Source organism: Budorcas taxicolor, chromosome 11 (genome assembly GCF_023091745.1).
Source record: "Budorcas taxicolor isolate Tak-1 chromosome 11, Takin1.1, whole genome shotgun sequence".
Taxonomy (NCBI): Eukaryota; Metazoa; Chordata; class Mammalia; order Artiodactyla; family Bovidae; genus Budorcas; species Budorcas taxicolor.
Window position 1 is genome coordinate 107755983 of NC_068920.1, and position 14934 is coordinate 107770916.

A 14934-nucleotide genomic window follows, 5' to 3' on the forward strand; every position below is an offset into this window, starting at 1 on the left:
GTTGATGGACCTTTGGATTATTTCCATTTCTCAGCAAATACAAAAAAGGATGCCAGTACAAGTCTTTGTAATCACATGTGCTTTTCCTCCTCTTGGATAAATAACTAGCAGTGGAAATGGAATGAGGCAGATATATGTTTATCATTTAAAGAACCTGCCAAAATATTTTCAGAATGGTTGTACCATTTTACAGTCCCACCAGAGATGGGAGTATGGGGTTGAGGTCATAAATAAGTGGATTCTTCACTATCATGAGACAAGGTAATGAGAACAACCAGCAGCTCACCAGTGTCGATTCAGAGACCGCCCAGCTAAAATGCAACTACTTCTTTCTAGTCACAGAGTCCTTTGAGAATTTTATTAAGGTTATGGTCTATTTGGGCTTCCCAGGTAGTGCTAGTGTTAAAGAATCTGCCTGCCAACGCGGGAGACCTAAGAGACCCAAATTTGATCCCTTAGTCAGGAAGATCCCCTGGAGGAGGGCATGGCAACCAACTCCAGTATTCTTGCCTGGAGAATCCCACTAACCTGGCAGGCTATGGTCCATAGGGTCGCAAAGGGTCAGACATTACTGAAGTGACTTAGCACCCCCATGGTCTATGCAGACTGCAGGACCACACAAACACACGCACACACACAGGCACAAGGCAGGTAGGAATTATCCCATTGGAAATTGCCATGGCCTGAACAGAAGTTGTGACATTGGAGATCAAAGGGGAGGGATGGAGTTCCTTAAAAAATTGAAAAGTTACAACTGTAGGGACTTGGAAGGAGAGGGGAGAAAGAATGATGCCCGGGTTTTAGTGACTAGGCCATGGTGGAGACAACAGAGGGGAGGAGCAGCTCTAGAGGGAGGAAGCGGTCATTTTTGGCTCGCTGCATGTGAGGTGCTTATGATCTTAGGAAAGTGGTTATAAAAGTATCTTGTTTGGGCGGAGATACAGACTTCCGGACAGTAAGGAGATCAAACCAGTCAATCCTAAAGGAAATCAACCCTGAATATTCACCGGAAGGACTGAAGGTGAAGCGTCAATCCTTTCGCCACCTGATGTAAAGATCCGACTCTTTGGAAAAGACCCTGATGCTGGGAAAGACTGCGGGCAGGAGAAACGGATGACAGTGGATGAGATGGTTGGATGGCATCACCCGACTCAACAGACAAGAGTTTGAGCAAAGTCCGGGAGATGGTGAAGGACAGGGAAGCCTGGCGTGCTGGAGTCCCTGGGGTCGCAAAGAGTCAGACACGACTGAGCGACCGAAAAACAGACTTCCGGGACAACAATGTACAGATTTAGGTGAGCAGGCGCAGCTGTAATCACCGGGTTCAGTCAGTAAATTCGCATCCTTCGGAGGAATCACCTCCACGCCTCAGAAAAACACACCTAGCTACTTACCTGGCTCCACAAGTTCCCTCCCCGTAAGTGCGCGATTGCGTCAACCTTTCTGACAAAACCTCCGCCCCGAGTCTGCGCACGAGTTCGGCGCAGGCGCACCAGGCTCCCCGCGGCCGCTCCCTGCTCCTGGCGCCCAGACTCCTTGCCTCTCAGCGGCCCCGCCCAGGCGGCTGCCCGTGACCTGCCAAGGCGCGGGGAACGGAAAGCCGGGAGGGGCGAGACGAGTTCAGTTCGCCATGGGGCTGTTTGGAAAAACCCAGGAGAAGCCCCCCAAAGAGCTGGTAAGGGCAGCGGCGGCGGCTCCGGAGTGGGTGCGTTTGCGTGGGGGTGTGGTGGAGTTGGTAAACGACTGGACACTCTCCCCGGCGGCTGGCCAGGTGCCGCTCGGCCCCCGTTTCCGGGGCCTCCCACTCGACCGAGGGGCCGGAGGAAGTCTTTAAGGAAGCGGCTGTGGGGAAAGAGAACCCCGGAGTCCCATTTCCACAAGGGAGCCGAGGGCCGGGAGAAGGGCTTCCGCGGCTTCGACTACGGGCGCGGAGGCAGCAGCGCCGGCCCGGCCTCTGGTACCCCTTCCCCGGCGCGCGTTGGTACGCCCCGCGCGGAACCTTTAGCTGGCGCAGGCCCCGCCCCCTCCCGGCCGCAGAAGGACGGCCGGCGGACCTGCAGGGTCCCCAGCATCTTCCCTAGGAGCCCGTCCCAAAGTCGGGAAGGTTCAGGCGTCTGTCGTCCCTTCCCCACAGCCGCGCCTTATTGAGAGGGAGACTCGGGGTCTCTTTCCTCTGCTCTTCAGCATTGACAACCAGACGCACAATGATAGCAGGGACCCTACTTTTGGAAGAGTGGTACCTTAGTAACTACATGGTGTAGAATTCTGAATCTCCCTGTCAACTTCCATCACTTCCCGATACTGTGGAGCGTTTACGAGTGCCCTGCCGAGTCCGGAGCCTAAGTTCGTATCCTCGTTCCGCACATAATCAGCTTTGTGATCTAGGGAAAGTTCATTTCTGTGTGCCTTAGTCTTGTGTGTTGAGTAGGAATGACAGTAGTATCACTTCAGAGTCATAGAAAACGGAAGGACGGTAAGTCTTATTAGCTAGTAATGGTGCTGCTACTAAGTCGCTTCAGTCGTGTCCGACTCTGTGCGACCCCATAGACAGCAGCCCACCAGGCTCCTCTGTCCCTGGGATTTTCCAGGCAAGAATACTGGAGTGGGTTGCCATTTCCTTCTCCAATGCATGCATGCATGCTAAGTCCTTCAGTCGTGTATGACTCTCTGCGACCCCATTGACAGCGGCCCACCAGTCTCCTCTGTCCACGGAATTCTCTAGGCAAGAACAGTGGAGTGGGTTGCCATTTCCTTCTCCTAGCTAGTAGTGCTAGTTTCAGTAAATATGTTTTTGGCCGCCCCATACAGGATCTCAGTTCCCTGACCAGGGATCAAACCAAGTCCGTGGCAGTGAAATCCGGAACCCTAATCACTGGACCACGAGGGAACTCCCAGAGTAAATTCTTTGTATATTCTATATCAAGGGTCCCCAACCTCTGGAATCTAATGCTTGATCTGAGGTGGAGCTAATGCACAATACTTGTATTGCACTTCAGTTGTTCTGAAACCATCCCCATCCTCCTTCAGTGGAAAATTTGTCTCCCACAAAAACAGTCCCTGGTGCCAGAAAGATTGGGGACCGTTTTTCTACCTTACTTTAAAAGTTCAGACCACCAGCATCAACTGGCACCTTGTTAGAAATCTCAAGCCCCATCTGTTGAACCATAATTTGAATTCTGACAAAATCCCCAGTGATAAGTGTGCATATTAAAGTTTGAGAAGCATTACAGCAACCAGTACATACTTACACATAATGTGAAAAAAAACCCAAAATCTTTCATTTAATAGGTGATCTCACCTGTTCAGCCGCGCGCACGCGTGTGTGTGTGTGTGTGTGTGTGTGTGTGTGTGTAAGTCGTTCAGTCGTGTCTGACTGTTTGTAACCCCATAGACTGTAGCCAGCCAGACTCCTCTGTCCATGGGATTTTCCAGGCAACAATACTGGAGTGGCTTGTTTTTCCCTTCTCCAGGAGGTCTTCCCTACCCAGGGATCGAACGTCTCCTGCGTTGCAGGCAAATTCTTTACAGTTTGTGCCACCAGGGAAGCCTGTTCAGCCCTAGCAGGCATATTTTAAACCATTGTCATGCAACAGGAAGTTGCTGGCACATACTCTGTGTGTTGATTGTATTCAATAATCATAGGTACTAAAACAGTGTTGTTGTTAAGTTGCTGAGTCATGTCCCACTCTTTGCAACCCCAAGGACTACACATGCCAGGCCTCCCTGTCCCTCACCATCTCCCGAAGTTTGCCCAAGTTCATGTCCATTACATTGGTGATGCCATCCAGCCATCTCATCCTCTGATGCCCTCTTCTGCCCTCAACCTTTCCCAGCATCAGGGACTTTTCCACTGACTTGGCTGTTTATATCAGGTGAAAGACCCTGATGCTGGGAAAGATTGAAGGACTGATGCTGAAGCTGAAACTCCAATACTTTGGCCCCTTCATGCGAAGAGTTGACTCATTTGAAAAGACCCTGATGCTAGGAGGGATTGGGGGCAGGAGGAGAAGGGGACGACAGAGGATGAGATGGCTGGACGGCATCACTGACTCGATGGACATGAGTTTGGGTGAACTCTGGAAGTTGGTGATGGACAGGGAGGCCTGGTGTGAACTCTGGAAGTTGGTGATGGACAGGGAGGCCTGGTGTGAACTCTGGAAGTTGGTGATGGACAGGGAGGCCTGGCGTGCTGCAATTCATGGGGTCGAAAAGAGATGGACATGACTGAGCGACTGAACTGAACATCAAAAATTCAGTTCTATAACAACAAGCATCTTAGAATACATACAAGCCACAAAATGTTCATTATATTATGCTATTCAGTTTGCAAAGTAATGTCATACTCTTAACCTCATTTAAGCACCCCAGTTTTTATTTTACCAGGGAGTAAAGCTGAGGAAGTTACCCTAGGGAACTAGTATTTACTGTTCTAGTATCTTCTCCAGTCTAGTATCTGCTCCAGTATTTTGGTCAGTTCATTTCAGTCGCTCAGTCATGTCCGACTCTTTGCGACCCCATGAATCGTAGCACGCCAGGCCTCCCTGTCCAGCACCAACTCCCAGAGTTCACCCAACTCAAGTCCATTGAGTCGGTGATGCCATCCAGCCATCTCATCCTCTGTCGTCCCCTTCTCCTCCTGCCCCCAATCCCTCCCAGCATCAGGGTCTTTTCAAATGAGTCAGCTCTTCGCATCAGGTGGCCAAAGTATTGGAGTTTCAGCTTCAGCATCAGTCCTTCCAATGAACACCCGGGACTGATCTCCTTTAGGATGGACTGGTTGGCTCTCCTTGCAGTCCAAGGGACTCTCAAGAGTCTTCTCCAACACCACAGTTCAAAAGCATCAATTCTTCAGTGCTCAGCTTTCTTCACAGTCCAACTCTCACATCCATACATGACCACTGGAAAAACCATAGCCTTGACTAGACCAACCTTTGTTGACAAAGTAATCTCTCTGAAAAAAATATCTTTTTCAATAGGCTGTCTAGGTTGGTCATAACTTTCCTTCCAAGGAGTAAGTGTCTTTTAATTTCATGGCTGCAATCACCATCTGCAGTGATTTTGTTATCTTCAATGTTTGGCCTTAGTTTTGCCATTCATAAAATGAGAAGATTCTGGGGAAATAGTCTCATTACTATTTAAACTAGTGCAAGCTGTGCAGTGAGATTGATAATTACTGATCTGAGTTGTGGCTGGATGATCTTGATTATTCCCATTTCTCTTACATACATTTTTCTTTCACAAAATGCCTTTCCATTTTGTAAGTTAATGAAAAAATTCTGATGGCTTTAATGAACCTTTTTCTCTGACATTTAAAGACACGTATAAAGTTTCTGTAGTTTTTTGGTAAGTGTTTCTGATGACTGAGATTTTTATGGCCCTTCTTCACAACACGTGCTTTATGCAGTTAAATTCAACAGATATTTATTGAGCATTTCCTTGTGTCAGACATTGCACAAGGAGTTAGTGAATAAGAAAAGGTCTTTGACCTTCTGGAGTGTACAGTCTATAATGTGTATGCACATTAATATCACTGTATTAGTTATATATAATTATATTAGTTTAATATAATTAACATAATGATTACAAAAGAGACTCAACGGACAAGAGTTTGAGTAAACTCCAGGAGTTGGTGATGGACAGGGAGGCCTGGCGTGCTGCAGTCCGTGGGGTTCCAGGAGTCGCACACGACTGAGCGACTTAACTGAACTGAACTGATAGGGTTCTGTCTAGTTACACTACAGACGGGTTTAACTTACCCTAGGGGTCACAGAGGGCCTCCCAAGGTAACAATTAAGCTGAGACTCGAAGACCGAATTCAGAAAATATATTCTTTAACTACTTTTCTGACTATTGTTAACATTTGGGGAAAGCAATATTTTCTGGTACTTGTGTGAAATTGTTGTTCAGTTAGTTGCCACCTTTTACATAGTTATTGAATTGTTCCAATTCATACTTCAGTGCTTCTAATTATAGATATACTTTCAGTATAAACAAAGTAGGATTTATCATTTTTGGGTGTTAATAAAATGGAGATTGTGCTTAATCAGCATTATTGGGAAGACTTGAATTTAGGGTTCCAAAACTAGTTACTGTCCATTGTGACAAAAAAATTCTATTTGTTACATGATCAGTTGAGTATATTTGTGTGGGTCTAATTCTAGGCTCTCTATTCTGTTCCACTGATCTGTGTGTCTATTCTTTTGACAACTACTCTGTCCCAAATACTGTGCCAAGTTGCTCAGTCGTGTCCGACTCTTTGCAAGCCATTGTACTGTAGCCCACCAGGTTCCTCAGTCCATGGGATTTTTCAGGCAAGAATACTGGAGTGGATTGCCATTTCCTTCTCCAGGGCATCTTCCTAACCCAGGGGGTGAACCTCCATCTCCTGTGTCTCCTGCATTGCAGGTAGATTCTTTATCTATTGAGCCACCAGGGAAGCTCGAATACTGTAGCTTTATATTAAGTCTTGAAATTGGGTAATAGGGCATCTTCCAGCTTTGTTTCTCTTCACTTTTATCTTGGCTATTCCAGGGCATTTGCCTTTCCATATAAACTTTTACATCAGTTTGTTGATATCTACAAAATAGACTTTGGTGATTTGATTGAGATTGCATTGAATTTACAAATGAAGTTGGAAAGAACTGATATCTTAATGTTTAGTTTTCTAACACATGAACATGGAATACCTCTCCATTTATTTGTTTTTTTTCTTTCATTAGTGTTTTGTAGGTTTCTACTGGTAGATCCTATACATATTGTTAGATCTATACTCAAGTGTTTTATTGTTTTCTTTGGGGCTCTGCTAAATGTTTTTAAATTTCTGATCACTTATTACTGGTGTATTTGAAAGCAGTTAACTTTTGTGTATTAACCTTATGTCCTATGACCCGTCTGTATTTGCTTGTTAGTTCTTGGAGTTCTTAGTGATTTTTTTGGATATATATATCCATCCCAAAGAATCAACAGAAAATATCACTTTAATTGTTTTGTCCCCAATTTGTATACCTTTTATTTCCTTTTCTTATTATGCTAGCTAGGACTTCATTACACATTGAATAGGAGTAGACAGAAATGATATCCTTGCCTTGTTCCTGATATTAGCAGAGAAGACTTCTAATTTCTTGCCCTTGGTTATATTGTTACCTATAGTTTGAGGTGGAGGAAGCTGCAGTTTTTTAAAAATTAAGTTGAGGGATTTTCATTTTATTCAGGTTTATAATTCAGTTTAGTCACTCAGTTGTGTCCGACTCTGCAATCCCATGGACTGCAGTACGCCAGGCTCCCCTGTCCAGCACCAACTCCTGGAGTTTACTCAAACTCCTGTCCATCGAGTTGGTGATGCCATCCAACCATCTCATCCTCTGTTGTCCCCTTCTCCTCTGGCCTTCAATCTTTCCCAACATCAGGGTCTTTTCAAATGAGTCAGCTCTTCTCATCAGGTGGCCAAAGTATTGGAGTTTCAGCTTCAGCATCAGTCCTTCCAATGAATATTCACGACTGATTTCCTTTAGGATGGACTGGTTGAATCTCCTTGCTGTCCAAGGGACTCTTCAAGAGTTTTCTCCAACACCACAGTTCAAAAGCATCAATTCTTTGGTGCTCAGCTTTCTTTATATAGTCCAACTCTCACATCCATACATGACTACTGGAAAAACCAAAACTTTGACTAGACAGACCATTGTCCGCAAAGTAATGTCTCTGCTTTTTAAGGTCCTGTCTAGGTTGGTCATAACTTTTCTTTTAAGGAGCAAGCATCTTTTAATTTCATGGCTGCAGTCACCATCTGCAGTGATTTTGGACCCCCCAAAATAGTTTGTCACTGTTTCCCTTGTTTCCCCATCTATTTCCCATGAAGTGATGGGGCCAGATGCCATGATCTTAGTTCTCTGAACGTTTAGTTTTAAGCCAACTTTTCACTCTCCTGTTTCACTTTCATCAAGACGCTCTTTAGTTCTTCTTCACTTCGTGCCATCAGAGTGGTGTCATCTGCATATCTGAGGTTATTGATATTTCTCCCGGCAGTCTTGATTCCAGCTTGTGCTTCTTCCAGCCCAGCGTTTCTCATGATGTACTCTGTATATATGTTAAATAAGCAGGGTGACAATATACAACCTTGATGTACTCCTTTCCCGATTTGGAACCAGTCTGTTGTTCCATGTCCAGTTCTAACTGTTGGTTCTTGACCTGTATACAGATTTCTCAGGAGGCAGGTAAGGTGGTCTGGTATTCCCATCTCTTGAAGAATTTTTCAGTTTGTTGTGATCCACACAATCGAAGGCTTTGGCATAGTCAATAAAGCAGAAATAGATGTTCTTCTGGCACTCTCTCACTTTTTCCATGATCCAGTGGATGTTGGCAATTTGATCTCTGGTTCCTCTGCCTTTTCTAAATCCAGCTTGAACATCTGGAAGTTCATGGTTCACGTACTGTTGAAGCCTGGGTTGAAGAATTTTGAGTATTACTTTACTAGCATGTGAGATGAGTGCAATTGTGTGGTAGTTTGAGCATTCTTTAGCATTGCCTTTCTTTGGAATTGGAATGAAAACTGACCTTTTCCAGTCCTGTGGCCACTGCTGAGTTTTCCAAATTTGCTGGCATATTGAGTGTGGCATTTTCACAGCATCATCTCTTAGGATTTGAAAGAGCTCAACTGGAATTCCATCACCTCTACCAGCTTTGTTTGTAGTCATTCTTCCTAAGGCCCACTTGACTTCGCATTCCAGGATGTCTGGCTCTAGGTGAGTGATCACACCATCATGATTATCTGGGTCATGAAGATCTTTTTCGTACAGTTCTTCTGTGTATTCTTGCCACCTCTTCTTAATATCTTCTGCTTCTGTTAGGGCCATACCATTTCTGTCCTCAATTGTGCCTATCTTTGCATGAAATGTTCCCTTGGTATCTCTAATTATCTTGAAGAGATCTCTAGTCTTTCCCATTCTATTGTTTTCCTCTATTTCTTTGCACTGATCACTGAGAAAGGCTTTCTTATCTCTCCTTGCTATTCACTGGAACTGTGCATTCAAATGGGTTTATCTTTCCTTTTCTCCTTTGCCTTTCGCTTCTCTTCTATTCACAGCTATCTGTAAAGCCTCCTCAGACAACCAGTTTGTCTTTTTGCATTTCTTTTTCTTGGGGCTGGTCTTGCCTCCTGTACAATGTCATGAACATCCATCCATAATTCTTCAGAGACTCTTATCAGATCTAATCCCTTGAATCTATTTTTCACTTCTACCGTATAATCATAAGGGATTTGATTTAGGTCATACCTGAATGGTCTAGTGGATTTCCCTACTTTCTTCAATTTAAGTCTGAATTTGGCAGTAAGGAATTCATGATCTGAGCTACAGTCAGTTCCTGGTCTCTTTATAGTTTTTGCTGACTGTATAGAACTTCTCCATTTTTGGCTGCAAAGAATGTAATCAGTCTGATTTTGGTATTGACCATCTAGTGATGTCCATGTGTAGAGTCTTCTCTTATGTTATTGGAAGAGGGTGTTTGCTATGAGTGGTGCGTTCTCTTGGCAAAACTCTATTAGCCTTTGCCTTGCTTCATTCTGTACTCCAAGGCCAAATTTGTCTATTATTCCGGGTAGCTCTTGACTTCTTACTTTTGCATTCCAGTCCCCTGTAATGAAAAGGACATCTTTTTTGGGTGTTAGTTCTAGAAGGTCTTGTAGGTCCTCATAGAACCATTGAACTTCAGCTTCTTCAGCATTACTTGTAGGGGCATAGACTTGGGTTGCTGTGGTATTGAATAGTTTGCCTTGGAAACAAACATATCATTCACGGAGAATTTTTATTGTGTATATAGGATGTTGTCAAATAGTTTTTTCATGTCAATGCATATGATTTTTCTTATCTACTGATGTGTAGTAGATTATGGTGGCCAATTTTTGAATGTTGAACCAGCCTTGCATACGTAAAATAAATCACACTTGGTTATTGTTTATAATTCTTTTTATGTAATTTTACATTCAATTTGCTAACATTTTGTTGAGTATTTTTGCATTCATGATATATACTGATCTGTAGTTTTCCCTTCTTGTAATGTCTTTATCTCGTTCTGATACTAGGATTATGCTATCCTCGTAGAATGAGTTAAGAAGTATTCCCTCATATTTTCTTGAAGATTTTGTAGAGAATTGGTATCATTTCTTGCATAAGTCTGGTAGAATTCAGCAGTGAAACTGTCTGGGCCTGTTACTTTCTTTGTTGGCAAGTTATTAACTACTGATTCAGTTGTTTTAATAATGATAGGCCTATTCAGATAATCTACTTCTCATATGGATTTTAGTAGGCTTTCAAGTAGTTGGTCCCTTTCATCTAATTTACTAAGCTTGTGAACATAGAATTGTTCATAATATTCTTTCATTGTCTTTTTATTCTCCATGGACGCAATAGTTGATGACTCCTTTTGTACTTCTGATATTGGTAAACTTGTCTTCTCTTTTTTTTCTTTGTTAGTTTGGCTAAAGGCTTATTTATTTTATTGATCTGTTTAAAGAGCCCAAATTTTTCGCTTCATTGATTTTGTGTTACTTTCCTCTCTTCAATTTCATTGCTTCTCTTAATTTTTAAATTTCTTTTCTTCTGCTTGCTTGATGCTTAAATTTCTATTCTTTCTTTAGTCTCCTAAGGTGGACTCATGGTTATTGATGGTTAGACTCTTGTTTTCTAATATATGCATTTAATGCCATAAATTAATTTCCTAATGCTTTTGCTGCATCCTGTGCATTTTCATAAGATGTGTTTATTTTCACTTAAATAAAATTTTAGATTTCTAGTGAGACTTTTTCTTTGACCCCCCCTGTTATTTAGATGTGTGTTGTTTAGTCTCCAAATATTTGGGGATTTTTCTGGTACTGATTTCTAGCTTCATTCCATCATGGTCTCAGAACACAGTTTGTATGATTTCTGTTTTTTTAAATTGTTAGAGTATGTGTATTATGGCCCAGAAAGAGGTCTGTCTTGAGAAGTGTTTCCCTGAAAGCTTGAGAAGTGTATGCATTCTGTTGTTAGAATATTCTGTAAATGTTAACTAGATCAAGTTGATTGATAGTTCTGATTAGGTCAGCTATATCCTTACTTATTTGCTCTCTGTTCCATCTGTCATTATCTCAAGACAGGTTTTGGTATATTGTAAATGTTGGGTTTAAATGGAAGTGTTGAATTACTCTTTTAAAAATGTTATCACAGTGATTTGATACCTGTCAATGTTCATTTATAATCAGACATTTTTATTTTCTTTCTCCTTGAAAGGGGAATTTCTTTTTTTTTTTTTACATTGTACTTTCTCTCCTGGATTTCTCCTAAAGTAATACTTTTATGCGTAAAATAATTTATTATACTTAGAACAAAAGTATGTACATACTTTTTATGATAAAAATACTCAGAAAACTAGGAATAGAAGGAAACTTTCCTAAGATGATAAAGGCCATTTATAAAAATCTGCAGCTAACATGATACTTAGTTATACATTATAAATTGTGAAAGATTGAAAACTTTTCCCATAAGATCAGGAGCAAGACAGAGACCCCCAGCTTTGCTACTACTAATCAGCATTGGATTAGAAGTCCTAGCCAGTGCAGCTGGGCAAGAGAAAGAAATAAAGGGCATCCACACTGATAAGAAGTAAACCTATTAATTTGTTGATAACATGATTCCACAAATAGAGCACTCTAAAGATTCTTAATGCACCAGAAAATTAGTTGTAAGTGAATTCAAGAGTTGCAGGTTTCAAGGTATTTTTAAAAATCAGTTGTGTTTTTTTACACTCATAATGAAAAATCTAAATAAGGAAATTTTGAAATTTCATTTACAGTAGTATCCAAAAGGATAAAATACGAGGATTAAATTTAGCCAAGGAAGCAAAACATTTATACACTGAAAATTGCAAAAAAGTTGCAAGAAGAAATCCCAAGTTCATGGATTGCAGGACTTAATGTTGTTAAAGTGGCAGTACTTCCAGAAGTGATCTGCAGATTCAGTGCAGTGCCTATCAAAATTCCAAATGTCTTTCTTGCAGAAATGGAGAAATTGAGCTTCAAATTCATATGGAATACAACAGATTCCAAATAGCCAAAGCCATACTGAAAAAGAAAAACAAATTTGAAGGACTCATAGTTCATAACTCCAAAACGTACTATAAAGCTACTGTAAGTAAAATAGTGTACAGTTAGCATAAGGTTAGATATATAGATCAATCAGTGGAATAGGATTGAGATTCCAGAAGTAAACCCATATACCTGTGGCCAGTTGATTTTCTGTAAGAGTGCCAGGATCATTCAGTGAAAGATAGTCTCTTCAATAAATGGTCTGTGACAAGTGGGTATCCACATGTAAAGAAATGAAGCTGGGGTCTTACCTCACTCCATACACAGAGATTAACTTGAAATGGATCAAAGACCTAAATTAAAGTCTTTGACCTAAAACTTACTCTTAGGAAAAAATGTAAGGGTGAGTCTTCATGACCTCATATCTCGCAATGGATTCTTTTGCTATAACACCAGAAGCACAAGCAACAGAAGAAAGACAAATTGAAATTTCTCAGAATTAGTGCCTTTGTGCACCAAAGGACGTTATCAAGAAAGTGAAAAGATTACCTATGGAATGGGAGAAAATATTTGCAAATTATATGTCCAATGAGGATCTGCTATCAGAATATATAAAAAATTCATACACTCAACAATAAAAAGGCAACTGAACTTAAAAATGGATAGAAGAAGTTAACAGACATTTCTTCATGGGAGATGTATTGATAAAAATGGCCAACAAGCACGTGAAAAGGTACTCTGCTTCATTGGTTATTAAGGAAATGCAAATCAAATTCACAATGAGATACTCTTTCAATAGTTTCAATAGATTTGCTGTAATTAAACAGTTGAAAGTGTTGACAAGGACGTGGAGAAGTAGGAACCTTTGTACATTGCTTGTGGGAATGTAAAATGATGAAGCCCCTTTGACAAAAGAGTTTTGGAGTTTCTCAAAAATATAAAATAGAATTAACATTTTTTGTTCAGTCACCCAGTCATGTCTGACTCTCTTGTGACCCCATGGACTGCAGCATGCCAGGCCTCCGTGTCCCTCACCACCACCAGAAGTTTGTCCAAGTTCATGTCCATTGCATGGGTGATGCCATCCAACCATCTCATCCTCTGATGCCCTCTTCTCCTTCTGTCCTCCGTCTTTCCCAGCATCAGGGACTTTTTCCAGTGAGTCGGCTGTTTGCCTCAGGTGACCAAAATTATCATATGACCCAGCAATTCCACTCCTATGTATATACCCAAAAGAATTGAAAATAAGTACTCAAACATACCTGTGTTTGTTCATAGCAGCACTATTCACAGTAACCAGAAAATGAAACCAACCCAAATGTTCATCAGTAGATGAATGGCTAAATAAGTGGTGTTGTATGTACATACCATGCAATATTATTCAGCCATAAAAAGGACTGAAGTAGTGATACGTGCTACAGCATGGAGGAACCTCAAAACCACTATACTAAATGAAAGAAGCCATACATGAAAGACCACATACTCTATGATTTATTTTATATTAACTATCCCAAATAAGCATATCAAAAGATACAGAATAGCAAATTAGTAGTCACCAGAGAATGGGGAGGAGGGTGGTCATAGGGGAAGATTATTTATAGGGTACAGTGTGTTCTTCTGACATACTGAAAAAGTTCTGAGACTAGAGGGAGTTGGTTTTCAAACATAGTGAAGGCACTAAATGCCACTGAATTATACATTTTAAAATGGCTAAGTGTGTGTTATATGAATTTCACTTAAAAAAATATATAAACCTAACATTAACCTTTTAATTTGTATAACCATGCAGTTTGAAGTTTGTTAATATTTCATCTGGGAATTAGAGTTGTTGTATAATAAATATTTTATAGATTTTGTTAAATAGTGGTTTTAAAGTCATTATAAACAAAATTTATTGACAATTCATCCTAAGGGTATGAATTTTTTAATACCATTTAGTTCATGTATCCATGGATGAGTGCTAAAGGGTTCAGCATCAATTCCATTCCTGTTTTATTTTATTATTATTTTTGACCTTAAATCCCACAACCATTGTTTATTAAATAAAGGTTAACCCTGATCGTCACGATGGGTAGAATTTCTGGTAGTAATCGTGGGCACTAGGGTCTCCAGACATTTGAATTTGCAGCTACTAGCAGTGTTCAGTGTCCTCATCTTGGTTGAGGATATCTTTGATCTTTTTTTTTTTTTTTGAAACCTATCTACATATTTCTGATAGTAAGATCACCAGGGCTTTGAAGGTGGACTGGTAGATTGCAAAAATCTGAGCTATGTGACCACCACCCTTCACATGGACACTGAGGTCCATGCCGGCTAATTGCTCCTTCCCAAGAAGTAGAACCATTGCTGGGAGCTTGTATTGTAGCTGTGCATGGGTGGATCAACTCTGGGGGTAACCCATTCACCTACAGAGACTGTTGCCCTCTTTGCAGTGTGCCGTGACTATGGCCATCTTCTTGTGTCTGAAGATCTGTGCCAACTGTCAAGGGCCCTTGGATGGCATGACACTGGTGTAGACAAGAGATGTTCATCATGAGGTGCCTCAACTAGAAGAAAGTCCTATTTTATGTTTTATTAGATTCAAACGTTGGGAAACATCATTAATATTAATAAGTAGATGGTAGTGGAAAGGATTTTGTACGTCAGCATCACTTAGTTCTTTGAACTTCTGGAGCATATGCCAAAAAGCACATATTGATTTAATGTAAAGTTTAGTTTTAATGATTTATCAACTGATAAATTATTTTCCTTCATTTTTGAAACTGAAGGACTAGGGGAAATTGTGTAAGAATTTGGCAATCATTAGAGTCATTCACTACTTTCTCAACACCTACACCAGTATTTCTAGTTGGCTCTATGCGTAGTGCTTCAGAGGTTTT

General features: G+C 41.2%; 1 protein-coding gene across 1 annotated transcript in view; it reads left to right on the plus strand.

Moving 5' to 3' along the window:
* Positions 1-14934, plus strand: part of LOC128055258 (E3 ubiquitin-protein ligase RNF103) — an 88977-nt gene that overhangs the window by 42982 nt on the left and 31061 nt on the right. The gene's annotated exons all lie outside the window — the stretch shown is intronic.